General features: G+C 33.6%; 1 protein-coding gene across 2 annotated transcripts in view; it reads left to right on the top strand.

The window, feature by feature from the left end:
- Positions 1-10827: 10827 nt before the first annotated feature.
- Positions 10828-16985, top strand: part of LOC125070162 (MOXD1 homolog 1-like) — a 69846-nt gene continuing 63688 nt past the window's right edge. For both annotated transcript variants that reach the window (XM_047679896.1, XM_047679895.1), the window contains exon 1: positions 10828-11030. The gene's annotated coding sequence lies outside the window, so the exon portion shown is untranslated. The remainder of the gene's footprint in view (positions 11031-16985) is intronic.

Raw genomic sequence — 16985 nt, 5'->3', positions numbered from 1 at the left:
ATTCAATTCAATTCTTAGTTTAATGGCTTTTAGTTGTGCCATAGGGCACAGATTATTTCGCCAATGTCACACAAGCTCAATTAAATTTTAAAGTCAAATATAGTAGTAGTAATTTCCTTGTTAATCCGTAACCTAGAACAACACAAACATTAAGGGTTAGTAATAGAAACTAAACTAAATTATATATAATAAGATATATCACTCAATTGGACTATTCACAACTTAATTTTATTACATTTAATATATTTACACAAAAAAGAACAAAATGGACTAAACACAAACGTCAACAAACATTCAACATTTATAGGACGAGGAACTTTAGGAGGGAGAATGTCGTAAATGGGATGAAGAAGTTTAGGACAAAGGAACAGGATATGGGTAGCGGAACCTTCGTCTAGGCCACATTCACACAGCGAGTGATCTCGAACTCTTATCTTTGCTAGGTGGGTAGGTGTGCATGAATGGCCGAGGCGTAACCGACAGATAGTGGAAGTGACCCAACGGTCAGCGTGCCTGTGAAATGAAAACCAAGGTCGCCTCGGAATTTCAGGTTGTAACGCCGAATAATACTTACCCTTAACCGATTTTGATGAAATCCAGAAAGCATTCCAGGATTTATCCATATGAGTTTTCGCAAGAGTGAGCAAGTCTCGAGATGAATTGACAAAATGCTCCGATGAACCAGATTGGATAGCAATCTTAGCATATGAGTCAGCCATCTCATTTCCAATAATATCGGAATGACTTGGAATCCAGACCAGCAAAACTTGAAGACCTTGTTGGTGACAGGACAACAGGGCCTCTCTGATCTTAAAAACGATAGAAAGTCTTAATTTGCTACGAAAAGGATTTTCTTTAATGGCCAACAGACAGCTTAATGAGTCACATAAGATAAGTGATTGTTGTATGTTGTGTGACTGGGCATACATAATAGCTTCCAGTAAAGCAATGGCCTCACCGGAAAATATAGAGGTTTCAGGGGGGCATTTAAATAAAAGGGCTATTTTATATTTAGGTATCCAACAAGCTGCGCCAACGCAGCCGGTCGGTGAGAGCTTAGAGGCATCAGTATATATAGGGAGGTGATTTGGCCAATTTTGATGAAACATTTTTTGGAATTGGACACTAGTATCAGGAGAACCTTTTATAAGACCAAGATTTGTTATAACAGGGGTATTATAAATAAGAGCTTTAAAGGAGGTGGAAAAGAGAGGATTAGAAGGAAAAGTTGTAAGGGGATGAGGGAGGTTGGTATACTTAAGGAAACTGTTTAATAGGAATGAGGATTTTGGACTGTTTGAGTTGTAAAGGTGGGATAATTTGTTTAATCGGGCCAATAGAGGATGGGAAGATAGCTGTAAAAATTTGATGACAAAGCGGTCACATAAGTATTGCCTCCTTATATGTAGAGGAGGGTCAACACACTCAACCTGCAGAGCATTAGTAGGGGTGGATTTCATCGCACCCAAGATTATGCGCAAACATTTAAACTGAATTTTGTTTAATTTTTCTGAAGCTGATTTATTGAAGGGATCTAGAACAAACAGTCCATAGTCCAAATGACTACGAACTATTGCGTTATAGATCAGCTTCAATGTATAAGGGTGAGCTCCCCACCAAACTCCAGATACTGCTCTAAGGGCATTAATTGATTTTTCACATTTCTTGGCTAAATGGTCAGAGTGTGAAATTCCGTTCTGTCGGTGATCGAGAATAATACCAAGAAATTTTGTTTTGTCTACAAAGTTAATCAGTTGACCCTCATAAAACAAATTAAAAGTAGGTATACGTCTTTTTTTAGTAAATACCACTGCTTGACTTTTAGCTATCGACAGCGATAAGCCATGGTCAGAGAGCCATTGGGATAGGTAATGCAAAGCAGAATTTAATCGAAATGTTAAATTTTCTATGGAACTAGATCTACAATACAAAACAGTGTCATCAGCATACTGGAGTATGTTACAAAAATTGTTAACAGACAAATCGAGATCATGGGTGTATATGCTGTAAAGTAGAGGACTGAGTACTGAGCCTTGAGGAAGACCTTTCCAGACAAGTCTGGGGGGAAGTGAGAGATTTTGGTGTCTAACCGTTATTGATCTGCAAGTTAACAGATTACAAATGAGATGTACTATCCTCGGTGGAATACTCAGCTGTTGCATTTTCTGCCTGAGCAACGGAAGAAGTACATTATCATATGCAGAAGATATATCTGGAAAGATTCCCACAAGGTACTCTCCTTTAGCAAAGGCAATTCGAATGTCTGTTGTGAGTATGCTTAGACTATCAATGGTGCTCAACCCCTTCCGAAAGCCAAATTGAGAGGGAGCAAGTATATTTCTGCTTTCCATTAACCATTCCAGGCGGTTCTTCAACAGATGTTCAGTGATCTTTGCCAAAGTTGGTGATAAAGCTATCGGTCTATAAGAGTTGCAATCTAAAGGGTTCTTACCCGGTTTAAGGATCGGGATAACAATTTGTGTCTTCCAAGATTGCGGGACAATTCCTTTGATAAAAACCGAGTTAATTATATTTAAAAAACATTTTTTCGCTTTATCATTTAATTTAGAAATAAAAGAGTAAGGAACGCCGTCTTCCCCAGGAGTAGAATCAGACAAACCATTTAAAGCACATTGAAGTTCGGAAAAAGAAAAGGGGGCATCCATTTCATCCAAAATGGATGTGGATGCTGGCGTAGAACTAAGAAAACTGTCCTCATAAGGGACAAATGGGGGGGCAAGCTTATCAGCAAAATTGTTAAGCCACTCAGAAGGAGTATTTGAGGAAGGGTCAACAGAATTAAGGCATCGGCGGAATTTTTTAAGTTGGGACCAGACTACAGAGGAAGAGGAACGAGGACTCAGGGATTCACAGAAATGAATCCAACTAACTTTTTTCTTTTTAGAAATGAATTGTTTAAATTTGGCGTCGATTTTCTGATACTTACAAAAGTTATCCAAAGACATACACAATGAGTATGATGCTTCAGCCTCTAGTCTCTGTTCAGATAATCGTTTGCATTCCTCATCCCACCAGGGGGTGGAAAGCAAATGATTTTTTGAGGTGTGTTTTTTAGGGAAGTGGAGATTAGCTGCAGTTAAAATACCGTTAAGGAAAAGATCATAGCAAAGAATTACATTTCCATAGTCTTGTGAAACAAAGAGGGTGTCGATCATGGAATCAACAGACTCAGCATATGCAGACCAGTTAACATTTTTTAATTTAAATTTCAATAAGGGATTTGGATTGATATGGGCAATGGATCGGTGATTTAAAGAAAGGAGGATAGGAAAGTGGTCACTGCCAAAAGAGGATGAGAGGACATTCCAGGATATTTGAGAAGCAAGGACTGGTGAGGTTAAGGATAAGTCTACAGCGGATTTTGGGTTTTGGTTAGGATATACTCTACGTGTTGGTGAGCCATTATTGAGGATGCAGAGGTTTGCATCATCAAATATGTCCGTCAACAAGAGAGCAAATGGGTCACAGAAATGTGAACCCCAGGAGGTGTGATGGGCGTTAAAATCCCCATGACTAGGATAGGACTAGGGAGAGAGGAAATGATGGCAGATATATCAGGAATTAAAGCTGGATTAGGATGAGGAATATACAGGGAAAGAAACGAGATGTTGAGGGCTCTAACAGCAACAGCATTAATATGCTGGCTGGGAAGGGATAAAGGAATTTGGGAGAAAGGAAGGGAGTGCCGAACGAAAATGGCACTCCCAGCATAACCATCACTTCTGTCATCCCTCAAACAGGAGAAGCCTGGGACCCGGAATCGGGATCCAGGGATCAACCATGTTTCAGAGATGGCAATAATGACAGGTTTATGGATGTTTATGAGAGAGAGGAGTTCATGTTTTTTAGGCCGGACGCTCTTGCAGTTCCATTGAAGGAAGCTGATTGGGGCCATTGTGAAGGATGGAGAATAACTGACATAAGTCTTGAGCAACGTTGGACGGTAAGGGGATATCGTTACATGTTGAGATAATACTGAGAAGTATCTTAGTTAGCATTTCTAAGAAGTTGGGATTGTTATTAAGAGGGTTAGGAGTGTTTTGGTTGAGAGCACAACCATTAGGAGCAGTAGAGGGACAATTACTAACGATCGATTGATGGGCCTGTTTATCATACCCTTTCCCAAGAGGTGATCTTGGGCGAGGAGTACTGATAACAGTCTTCCGATAGGACCTGGTAGTTGAAGGGATAGGTTGACTAGGGAGAATTGGAGAATATGTGGGAGGGGTAAACATCTCTTTTGCAATCTCTGCATAGGATCTACGTACAGGAGGGAACCGAGAGGATGCTTCAATGTATGATATGTTGTCCTGAGACATAACTATTTTGATCGATTGTTGTCGAGAAAACTCTGGACAGTCCTTGTCTGTTGTGAAATGGTTACCAGAGCAATGTAAGCAAGTGGCGTTATCCTTACTTACACTACAAGACTCACCTGTGTGGGATTTGGAGCACTTAAAACACCTAGGTTGAGATCGACACTGAGTTTTAATATGACCATAACGGCAGCAATTAAGGCATTGGATAGTGGGCAGTTTGTAAGTTTCTACTGGAAGGGACGTGTGGTAGGAATACACTTTTGAAGGAAGTATTTGACCTCTAAATGTAATTACAACAGATTGGGTAGGAACCCATGTAGTAACACTATCAGCAATTGTTTTTCTGTTCAGGCGTCTTATTTTCATAACTTCACCACATCCAGTGGGAAGCTCAAGTGACATTGCAAGTTCTTCCATCGTCCAGTCTACGGGAATACCCTTAATCAATCCCATTCTAGTTACATTAAAAGTCGGTACAGTAGCTTTATACTTGCACATTTCAACAATAGGGTTAGCTAGAAATGAGTTTGCTGCTTGGGATGTTGAAAATTCAACTAAAATTTTGTTTCGGCCTATGTTTTTAACACCATCGTTAATTATGCCATTAATTTTATGTGTGTGCAGAAATTGTCCAAATTTAATAGCCCGTACAGTAGTTCCTGAAGCTGGGTCAGGGACTTCCCGGGACACATGAACAATGAAAGGACCCTTGTCATCATCAGAATAGATTTTTGGGCCTTCAGTGAAGGATGGATGGGTGTAGATCGTTTGTATTGAAGGATTAGCAGTACTTGGATGTTTTATGGTCTTTTTTGCGTTCAAATCGGAATTACTCGAATCATTACCTTGGCGTTTTCGAGAAACAGGTATAGCGGGAGGAGGACAAATATCGGGAACTGATTCTATTGAACCACCTGGATCAGGGGGTTCTGGAGGAGGATCAACCTCCATTATAAAATTTAAAAGCTAAGTAATATTAAATATGATAAATACTTACAAGATTTACAAATATTAGTAACACCACTTAACCCAACTACCAACTAAAACACTATTAACAATAAAATATACTATGGTACTAAACGAAAACACTCAAAATCTCTTAACACGTGTGTTAACCAACGCTAACGCAAGCGAAAAAAAATCAAAGTGCCTGAAGTCGCGTCAGAGTGAAGAAACGTCAAACCGCCCTATTCCCAATGTCACTGTCAAAAATGTCATTATCACTTTTTTTAATAATATATCTTTTTATATTATTAAAACACACGCAATTAAGTCGTAGGATATACTTGCCTATGCAATTTTGTGAAACAGTTATTAGTATTAGGAGTTAATTTAAAGAATAGTGCATTTTTTTATAAGTATATACAAAAACCGAATGGTTTCTTTACCTGATGAATAGTCACCATTCCTAACATCGTCAAAGCGCTACCAAACAGCTATGTCCCATGTGTCTGTAGTTAGACTGGCTCACTCATCCTTCAAACTAGAACACTTAGTAAGTATTTCTGTTTGGCGGTAGAATTTCGTTCATTCAGAAATCCCAATTTGGTTAAAATATACGCATAATTCTATATGGTCAATGATTATTAAAGGCAAATGAGTAAATATCAGGGTACATGATTTTTTATTACGGTTAGCCCTTGTAACCTTGACACCGTTTAAAAAGGGTGATCGCGAATGCTCACCAGCAAGTAATAACACATGTGAATATTTTTCGAAAATATAGTTCAATATGATTGAGATTATATAACAACTAACAATATAATAAGGACTGAGGTTATATATATTTGAAAAGCGACTTGAAATAAATATTTTAGTACGAGGCTGCTGATCCTTTATATGAACACGATCCCGCAGTGTCTCGCAACCGTCGCAGTGGTTTCAGTGAGTAACAATCCCACATAACTCTGGTCCCCCAGGGGGCTCGAGTTTCTTTATGTAGGTTTTAAAAGCGATGGAAATAAACTTATGTCTATGACTTCATAAATAAATAAATAGTTTTAGTTTGTACTTAGTGACTTGATTTGAGAAAAGCATTTTTTTATTTATTTTACTTATATGTAATTTGTAAGAAATCCTCTACTCCCTGAGAAGGTTTGGGGCTTACTTCATCATGCTCATCTACTTGTAGGTTTCCTCACGATGTTTTCATTCACCACTGAACACAAACAGTGGTTGTTGCGCCGGGTTTGAAATCGGATCAACAGTTAGGATTCACGTTTTGTCAACATTGCCTTCAGGGTTCAAAATCTCCTCAAAATACGGTCTTTGCCCAGCAGAGGCACATTAAAATTTCATACTTTATTATTATTACTTACATATAAAATACTTTACTTTACTTTGTTTTAAGTAATTGAGTTTTACATTCTTTAGCCATTAAACACTTTTTGCCTTACAGTGTTATTGAATTATTCTTGATGTTTTTATAAGGGTAAATAAGTTAGAGTCGCGAAGCTGTAGGTAAAAAAACATCGCTTCCGAAGCCATGATGTTTTTTAAGCTTCTTATACTTGTTGGTTAAACATAAAACAAAAAATAACACAAAAAAAAATGTGTTTTTACTCAGAACTAAAAAAATATTATTGAATATTATCTTTCTTCCTTACATCATTCTTTAATTGTTTTAGTTATCATTATTGAAACTACGATAAACTATTACAAGTTTAAAGCCTGAGGATAACTTTGTAGATTTGATTATTTTTAAATATAGAATATATTGTAATTAAATAAAATGGAGAACACCCTATTTTTATGATTAATTGTAAAAAAAAAACTTTGAATATTGTATAAAATGTGTAATGAAAACATAAAAAAAAAAAATGTAATAAATATTAAATTAAATTTTTTTTTTTTAATATATTAAATAGGAATTTACGAATTGAGCAATTTCATATAATAATCATCTGTTCCAGGGGCCAAGTGAAACTAGGTGTTTTTTTATCCCTACTTCAGAACACGTGCTGGGTTTTTTATAGATCCGACACGTAATGAACCGTATGTTCGGAAACCGTCGCCCTACCCAGGATATCCTGTTTGAAAAATAAAAGAGCTACCCCACACCTTTGTAAGAACAAAACGCTTATGAGACATGCTACAATAACAACGTAACTTAAAATAAACTCTCCATCAAAGGTACAGAGCACAAATTTCAGTGTTAATTTAATAAAGCGCGGGTTGTGAGTGCGTTCAGAAATAAATGTTCCAATTTCAAAATATATTATTTAAAAAAATTAATACAGTCTTATGAGCGGGTGATGCTTTTTAATGAAGTTTATGATTTGCAAGTGTTGTCGTATTTGCATTCCGCTTGAGGAATTAACAGCAATCAGAGTATCATACAATTTCTGTCTGTTTTAGCTAAATGTTATTTTCAAATTCGCTTAAACATTTGTGGTGTGTTCATAAATACTTAACCTTATGTGACTATTGAGTGTTTATTATTTAACTTTTTAAATTAGATTACCAGCACACGTGTGTATGTAATATACTTATTTTATTAAGTAAATCAGTCACACAATTTAGACTGACATTTACAATACAATACAATACATTTAAACTGAAACATAATTTTGAGACAGTGGTTTAAATGCTCTTTATAAAAAAATATTTCATTGAATTGTTTTATGAACATGATAATTAATTCTTTAGTGAAAATTTTATTTAAAAAAAAAGTTTTTTTTTTTTCGTACATACTTTAAAGTGCCGTATTATAATACATTAAAAATGGATTAATGAATCGTATAGAAATATACTTTTATACGTATAGAAACACGATCTAAGGTAGAAAAGTAAAAACAAACATAACATTAAGTCGAGTTCTAATATTCAACATTTTTGAAAACCAATCGAGTTAAATATTTATTAGTTTAATAAAAAAATTACGCGTAACATAAACATTAATATGCACATAAAACTAAAGTGAAATAAATCCAAAAGTAAAAATGAAGATTAAGCACACATTAAAAAACCGAATATATTAAATAAGATAATTTTATTATTTCGTGTTTATGCAGATGTGCAAATTTAATTTACAGCGTTCGGGCTGGTATTGGGGCGCAAAAATATATGTTTCGACAAGATGATAAGATTAATCTAATTGAAGTGGGGAGCCATGACCTCATGACATTGCCAAGGGACAACTGGAACAAGCGAATGCGCCAACTTCAAGTTACGTAACAGTTTTGTAACGTTTAAGTTGATGAGTGAAGGTTTTTTTTTTATTTTTAAACCTGATACTTTCGTTCGAAATAAATGAAGTAGGTAACTATGTTAGTTCAATACAGTTTTTATTTTCATATTATTATATTATATATTTCTGTATATCAGCACGTTAATTTTGGTTATTAAAAAAGCATGAGCCGAGATGGTTCAGTCGTTAGAACGCATGTATCTTAACCGATGATTGTGGGTTCAAACCCAGACAAGCACCACTGAATTTTCACTTGCTAATTTGAACTTAAAAGTCATCTCGCGCTCAGCGGTTAAGGAAAACATCGTGAGGAAACCTGCATGTGTCTTATTTAAATGAAATTCTACCACACGTGTATCCACCAAACCGCATTGGAGCAGCGTGGTAGAATATGCCCCGAACCTTCTCCTCAAAAAGGACAGGAGGCCTTAGTCCTGAAGTAAAGTGTGAAGAGCATGGAATCCACACGTATCACGTTAATAGTGTAACTTTAAAGCAAGTTATTGCGAAACGCAGCCACTAATTTAATAATAACATAAACTTAGATCTCCGAAACGCGCCTAAGTTCGAAGAGTATTGGCTATAGTATTCCATTCAGTTAGGCATTACAAGAATAAGTCACATTATATATTATTCTAGTTTAAATAATGTAATTATAAGTGTATAATTAACTTTATCAGTTAGCATTCGTGGATCAAATATTGGTCGATCGAGGCTTAAGCCAATGTCCAATTGCAACCAACTGATTGAATTTAATTATAACGCATTATCGTTTTGCTGATATAATTATACTTAATTATTAATAACAGTTTGGTTTTCACAGGTTTTAGACTGGATCAAAGTCTGTTAAATGTAGGAAGTCGATTTAAACCTGCTTCTTCATATTGCCTGACTGCTTCGCTGGACCATTTTTCGTTGGACACATAATTTGAAAAAAGAAGCCCGGAATCTTTCTGAAGGTGTCTCCTACTTGAAAAAAAAAGTGGTAGTGATGGCGCATTCGACTATGAGGGTGAATGACTTTACACTTGTGTTTGCAAACACTTGAGCACTATGACCTGCGCAGATGGATTCTCCCTTGAGGATTGCCGCCGTTGCTGAAATTGGTCATCACATCACCATCAATTATTTTGTATTGAATTGAAATTTTGCAAGATTGATTGCTTCTATAATTATCATCAAGCTGAGATGTCAACTTTTAGGTACATTGTATTGCTGTGTTTGTTTTTTTGCATTTTTTTTATTTCATACCTGTATAGTACAGGTACATATCTATAATTTAATGAATATATATCTTCCTTTGCTCCTAATTCGAATTAAAATACTATAATTTAGGTACCATCAAGTTGATCTGATGAGGGAGCTATAAAAGCGGCAGTAGAGCTCGTCAAAATTAATTTACGTCTCTGTTTTCGTCTTTTGGGAACATTTACTTTGTTTCAGTAATTTAATAACGAAATTGTTTTTGTTATTTTTAAAATTATAATTAATTTCATTATTTCAAAATAAATCGTATGTCAATTAAATCATTCATAATTATGTAAAGTATACTCAGTATACAATACAAGAAAATATACATACTTCGATATTAAAAAATGCATGAAATTAATTTTTATTACCAGACACATCATTCGGATTAGTAGACTGTCATTTTAAATCATTTGGGAAAAATAGTATACGGAATTTCTTCTCTGTAAAATGTACACTCTGAAATTTTTAAAACAGCAGTGGCTTTAAATTTAATTGAATTCTGAACTTGATGATTCAAAAGAGTATGTGTGGGTAAGGGTTTTTTTAATTTTGATAATTGCAAGGAACCTATTTATTAGAAAAGAAAACAAAGGCTTAAATAACCAAGTTACGATAATAAATTCAAATATATTTAATAAATATTAAATATTAGTGTGACATAATACCTACATACCTATATTTTCTACCTACTAGTTTATTCTATATACCGTATAAATACACTATTCTTTCTTATAAAATAATTGTAGTAAGTAATTTATACATTGAATTTTTATGTGGTTACTTTTTAATTTATACCAATTATATTATTCGTTTTCAATCGGAACTAAGTTCAATGTTATAATATACAATTAAAGTCACAAAGTATATACATTAAAAAAAAAATGGCTAGAATTTACTTCTCCCTCAACCAGTTTAAATTTCACATACGTTACCATTATTTCCCATTCGCTCTCTTTCTGACTCATTCAATAGTTCGCGGTGCATCGGCTTCGTCGAAACTCGAAATCGTTCGCTCAATCAAATTCACCCAGTCGAGTCCAGTCGCACGCCGGCCGCCGGATCGAGTGTTTCGCGCATGCGCTGTGCCGCCTAACCAACGAACTGTCATTTCGAACGTAAATAAACAAGTGAATTGTTCAGTGTCTGAATTATATTTAGTGTGTGTTGAATTACATATGAAACAATTACATGTTCTAATAATATAATAACATTAGTTTCGAATAAAGCCAATTTGTGCAGCGATTTTGCGAGTAAGTATCCTCTTTTGTTTTTTTTGCACGGACCGGCAGCAGACTGTGATTTGTTTTATGCAACGGCAACAACGTGCATCGTAAGATTTATTAGTTTTTTATTGTATCAATTCATTGTAAATTATATTTAATTTGTTTTATATAGTAATCATTTAAAAAGTCGCATTGATACGTCCAAAACGAACTATCGAATTTCGATGATAAAATAATTTTAACTTTCAGATTAGGCAAGGTGAACGCATCATTACTAATTAGTTACGATAATTTATATTTTGTTAAGTTAATTTTTATCTTTAACCGCAAGACTTAGTGAAAGGAAAGTAAATAAACACGTATATAAATAACATTTTACTAATCATTTAATTATTCACTGAATTATATATTTATGTTTAATAGTTATATCAGAAAGGAAAAAATAAATTAGTATCATTCGTTCTTTGCGTAATTCGAACATGATCTTATAAACCCAGAGCCTAAAGTTGTTTTAATAGACAACCCACAAAACCTAAGTTCCGAAAGATAATTAGGTATTTACATCCGGTCATTGAACCCGAGTCTCGAGCTAAAGATAGCCGCCAACACTAGACTAGATTAAATCTCACGTAATGTTCATAATTTTACATTCTAAACCTATTGTACTTTTAAATCTCGAACCTTATTTCATATAGGTATTAAATAAAAAAAACAACAATATTTATAAATTTGACGTTACACGTATAATCTTTACTTTGTCGTCTATTCAATCAATTTATAATTATTAAAAATTACCTATGTTCCTACCCAAGCCGTATCCATACGAAAATTAATCAAAATTTGGCAACAATAGAATTTAATCATTTAACACTGAACAGACAGTGTTACATAAGCATTTATTACTTTTTCAATAAAAACGAGTGTATTGATTCTTAGTATTTTTTTTAATATTTAAATCCGTGTTATATAACTGATATTTTTTTTTTATATAAGATGTCTTTTCGGCATGGTAATTAGAAAATAAATACACATACAATTAACTCATAATATTATTGTTATAAAAGTTCGCTTCGATTTAAATTGCAATTTAAGTTTCGTTCAATGCCACAGATTAAATAGTAAAATTACAGTGATTTAATTCGATATTAAAATGTTGGTTTCTAAACAAGGGGTTGTTGAAATTTGAGGGGACTTATATTTGGTAAATTTAGGGGTGATTGTCTGTATATTTATAACCGATTGAATATTAAAATTTATTTGAGGTATAACTTCAAAATTTAAGGGCCATTTACAGTATACGTTAATTTTATCCTTGCCATGGTACAACTGTCTTAATGTGAAGGGGGTGAACTATCTGTATAATAATATTATACACTAAAACCTTTTTAGTTTTAGCCTTTTTTATAGTTAAGCGTTACAAAAAAAACGTCTTCTTATTTATTAGTTCTGATATTAACCGCCCGCTTCGATGAGCTTAAATTAATATGTAACTTTTTTACATTAAAATAATTGGTTCTTCAATGACCCTTGTACATGTCTAAAAATTTGATTCGAATCGGCTTAGCCGTTTTGTCGTAAACATTATCATATGAGATTTAGTCAGCTTATGCATGAATTAACAATTATTATACAATTAGTAAAATGTTTCCCAAAATATATTAATTTTTAATGTATCTTAATTTTTTATCTCTTAATTTACCATTTTTATTTATATCGTCTTAAGTAATGGTCAATTATCGTTCCGTATCGTCTAAAAGAAGCCTAATATCTATGGTAATTACTTATGGTACAGGTCTTATTTGTACGTTCGTTGCGTCACAGATAAAATAAACTAATTAGAATTCCAATTAACTGTATAATATAAAACCTAGTTTAATATGTAATTATGCTTGTTAGTTGAACAAACTTTTCCATCAAACTTTTTAAATTATTTAACCCGTATGTTGAGTAAAAGTTTCCTAATTTTAACGTGTTGTTTAATTTGAAATATATTGTCTTTTATGTGTAGAATTCATTTCGTGCTACGAATTAATTACATTCAAAATTCCCGCCAAAAAAAGTACGGAGTTACGATATTAATACAATTTATTACGTAACTAAATAATGGAATGTCAATTCAAATAAATTACCAAGCTATCTGTATTGAAGATTTAGGTACATAATATATAATAGACGTTTCAACGGTCCAACAAATTAGAAGTTATTTATTAATTTTGTTAGGATACGTTCGCTAGCGTATATTGCAAAAATATTTCGACATCGCCGCTCGAAGCTGGGAGCGGCTGCCATACCTGATACGACCGACCTATCTAAGTTCACATTCCTTTTAATTAACGCGATTAAAACTCATGGGAAGTGAAAAGTTTTGAAATAAAAAACTAAATATCGGTTCAGAATACATCGGTTGGTGTTAATTGGTAAACAAACGAAGGCAATCTAGAAACGAGACGGAATTTGCATTTTATAGCCAATGATCGGATCTGAAGTCTGAACATTACGAAAACATGCACCACATTGAACTTTAATATATACGAAATGAAGAAAAAAATCGACAAAAGTGAAATCTACAAGACTAAAAACAAAGAAAAAATTTTATGGTTTCCATTACGATATAAACTAAATGACGGTAAAATATTTTTTTTTTGTTTCCGCCCGCTTGTTTGACCGCGTGTTAGGAGGGTCATGTTTTTCTTCCTATGGGTAGTAACAGAATAAATTTACCATTAAGATATATTTAAACTAAAAATGATATGATATGAAATGTGATTTATAATATATATCTGTATTTCGTAGTGTTATATTTTTATTTATTAACATTTAAAATGATGTTTTTTTTTTTTAATTTAATTCATAAAATAATGTAACAATTAGGATTTGCATACTTAAGTACCTACATTATAACCAGTTTAAGACACGGAAACGAGTCGCACCTCTAGATAACTCAAACATTAACATCCTGTATGCGACGGTGACCACGAATCATGAAAAAAGTCGCTCATTCAGAAGTACGACGACTTAATTCCACTCAAATTTACATTACTACATTATAATTAGTAAGCAAACTTGAGCCGAGATGGCCCAGTGGTTAGAACGCGTGCATCTTGACCGATGATTTCGGGTTCAAACCCAGGCAGGCACCACTGAAATTTCATGTGCTTAATTTGTGTTTATAATTCATCTCGTGCTCGGCGGTGAAGGAAAACATCGTGAGGAAACCTGCATGTGTCTAATTTCAACGAAATTCTGCCACATGTGTATTCCGCCAACCCGCATTGGAGCAGCGTGGTGGAATATGCTCCAAACCTTCTCCTCAAAGGGAGAGGAGGCCTTTATCTCAGCAGTGGGACATTTACGGGCTGCTAATGCTAATAAAAAAAAAAAAAAGCAAACTTAGGTATTTTTTCAACATAATGTTTATTTATTCTTAGTAAATTTATTAGTCCTTAAACAGATAGTCTTGTTAAGATTATTTAATTTCTCATGAATTTAGCATTTTAAATAACATCACATTAAAATCTATTTAGTAAAAAAAAGACATATTTTACCTTTGACTCGTAAATCGTAATTTAAAAAAAAAACTGTTAAATGTAAATATTATTTAATAACGTTAAAACCATGGCCACGATATTGACAGTGGCGTTGACTCCAATAGTGATTGCCGCGGCCTCGACCCCTGTGAGACCACGTATTTTTAGTTTTCATTGCATACCTAAACGAAACTAGCGTGTGACTCACAGTATTAGGTAGGAAGTTATGCGAACTTTGCCTTAGTAAAAATACATTTTTATTACAACAGTTAACAACCATGTTCTTGAAATCGAGACGTCATTCTACTTACAAGTAGGTACAATGTAAAGAATATTTTCAAATAAAATTGCCCTGTAAAACATTGTAATTTTTTGGGCCAAGGTCACGTAGCATTTTAGGGTTAAGTCTTTTTTGTCCAATATTTGTTCATTTTTAGGGTTAAATCTTTTGTATGACATTTGTTCTTGATTATCAAATATCAAACAATGTACCTAATAATTGTTTGTATAATTTAGTATGACAATTATGATAATTAGATGTCTATATTAAATATGTAAATGTTAACGCTATAGGTTAAACAGCATTAGCTAGCGAATTACTAGTAAAAGGAATATTTGCATACGTTTGTAGTTTACCCGCAAATGCCAAATCGCGATCTTTCTGTTAGTTTATTGACACTGTAAATATGTATTTCTCATTTGCTTTATATTTATCTGGAAAATATAATATATCACTAATATTTGTATCAAAACGTAATGTTTATTCGTTTGATTATTTACTAACTACCCTTCCTGGCTTCGATCAGGTGTGGAATGAGATCACTTTGAACGTTTATATTTAAGAGCAAACGGATTAACACAAATTGATAAATAGCTTGGAACGCATGGCAGTCAAATATATAAAGAAATAAATTATTAATTAAAGGTGGTCTCAAACAGCCAAACTTAGGCCGGACAGGAAAGAATGTGTGCAACAGACGAATAAATTAATTTATGATTTGAATTATATAAAAAAATAACTTGATATCATGGGAAATTGAATGCTAGATAAAATTATAGTTTGAGTTGACGTTTAAATGCGTCATGAAGTAATGGTCTCTAGTATATTTTCCAAAGGTGAGACTTGTTAAAGATATATGCATATAATACAAATTAACTTCCTCACGACTTGTCTATATCCTATCGCATATTCGTCAAGCTTATTTTCGTTAATTTTTATCTTTATTCAAATATAATTGACCGGTCTCTTATTAAGATGTAATTTATTCGGTCGAATTATCAGTTGAATTCAAATGAATACATTGAACGCTATCAAGAAATTCGTGTAAACGTTTCAATCCATTATCAAGAAGCGCTAAATTGCATTGCTAAAAACAAAGATAACATTTGATTCTGATGCCATTCATAACTCGAGCATTTTGTTCTTGAAACTATTCACATTCACCTTCAAATAAGCAAAGCTATTAATAATTTACACAGAAAAAATTACGAACAGGACATAGAATGTATGTTTGTTAGTGGAATGATAATAGTACGTCATTCAAATTGGCGTAATTATAGAGTTCATCAATCTCCAGGGAAATGACGAGAAAGCCACAGCCATTAACTGACCAGTTAAATGGACTACTAAAATTTTACAGTCACTCAGGAGGAAATGGTCACTCCGTAAACTTTATTGTTCGACAGCATATGAAATGATGTAAGTAAGTGGAACGTCAAAATTTTACAAAAGCACCCTCAAAACATATTTTCGTTTCTATTTTGGATTTTATCTTTAAAATCTTTGTAAAATCATAAATTATTCCAAAAGAAATAGATAAACTTTTCATTTAACACTAAAGGCTTTAATCTGTTAGACTAAAAAGCCTCATTTGACCGTAGTTTGAACGAGCTAACAAAGTGGAATTCAAACGGATTCCCAGACGGGAGCGTATTTAGTAACGTGGGAGTGGTCGAGGTGCTAAACAACTAGGATCTCGCTCTTTAAGGATACCGGAATTGAGTTTTTATGCACTTTAAAAAGGAAGTTTGAAGAAGAAATAGTTTCAATTCATTTGAAATTACAAGCGAATTCGGTAACCACGAAATATTTTTCAAATCATGTAGGTATTAAAATATTGCAAAATGATTGATTCAAAGTAGTCGCATCAGCAACATTATCCATTTGCAAAAATATCCTCATCTTATTGCAACCACTGGTAACTTGTGGTTTATTTTTCGCCACGAGAAATTGGAATTTCAATTCAACGCGGACATGCTGCAAGCGTTCTTGCCACTATCCACATCATGATTTGTACATTTGCTATTTTTATATGTCATTTCTATAGTCCTCAATTTGGGACGAAACAAAAGAATGTTAAGCTCATAAAATGCAGTGATATATTGAAATGCCAAGGATCCACATGCAATAGATAAGTTTCCACTCTATAAACCCCACCAATTCTAAATAACCTAA

The sequence above is a fragment of the Vanessa atalanta genome, chromosome 16, assembly GCF_905147765.1.
Source record: "Vanessa atalanta chromosome 16, ilVanAtal1.2, whole genome shotgun sequence".
Classification (NCBI taxonomy): domain Eukaryota; kingdom Metazoa; phylum Arthropoda; class Insecta; order Lepidoptera; family Nymphalidae; genus Vanessa; species Vanessa atalanta.
The sequence above is the reverse complement of the archived record's forward strand: the minus strand, read 5'-3'. Positions and strand labels throughout refer to the sequence as shown.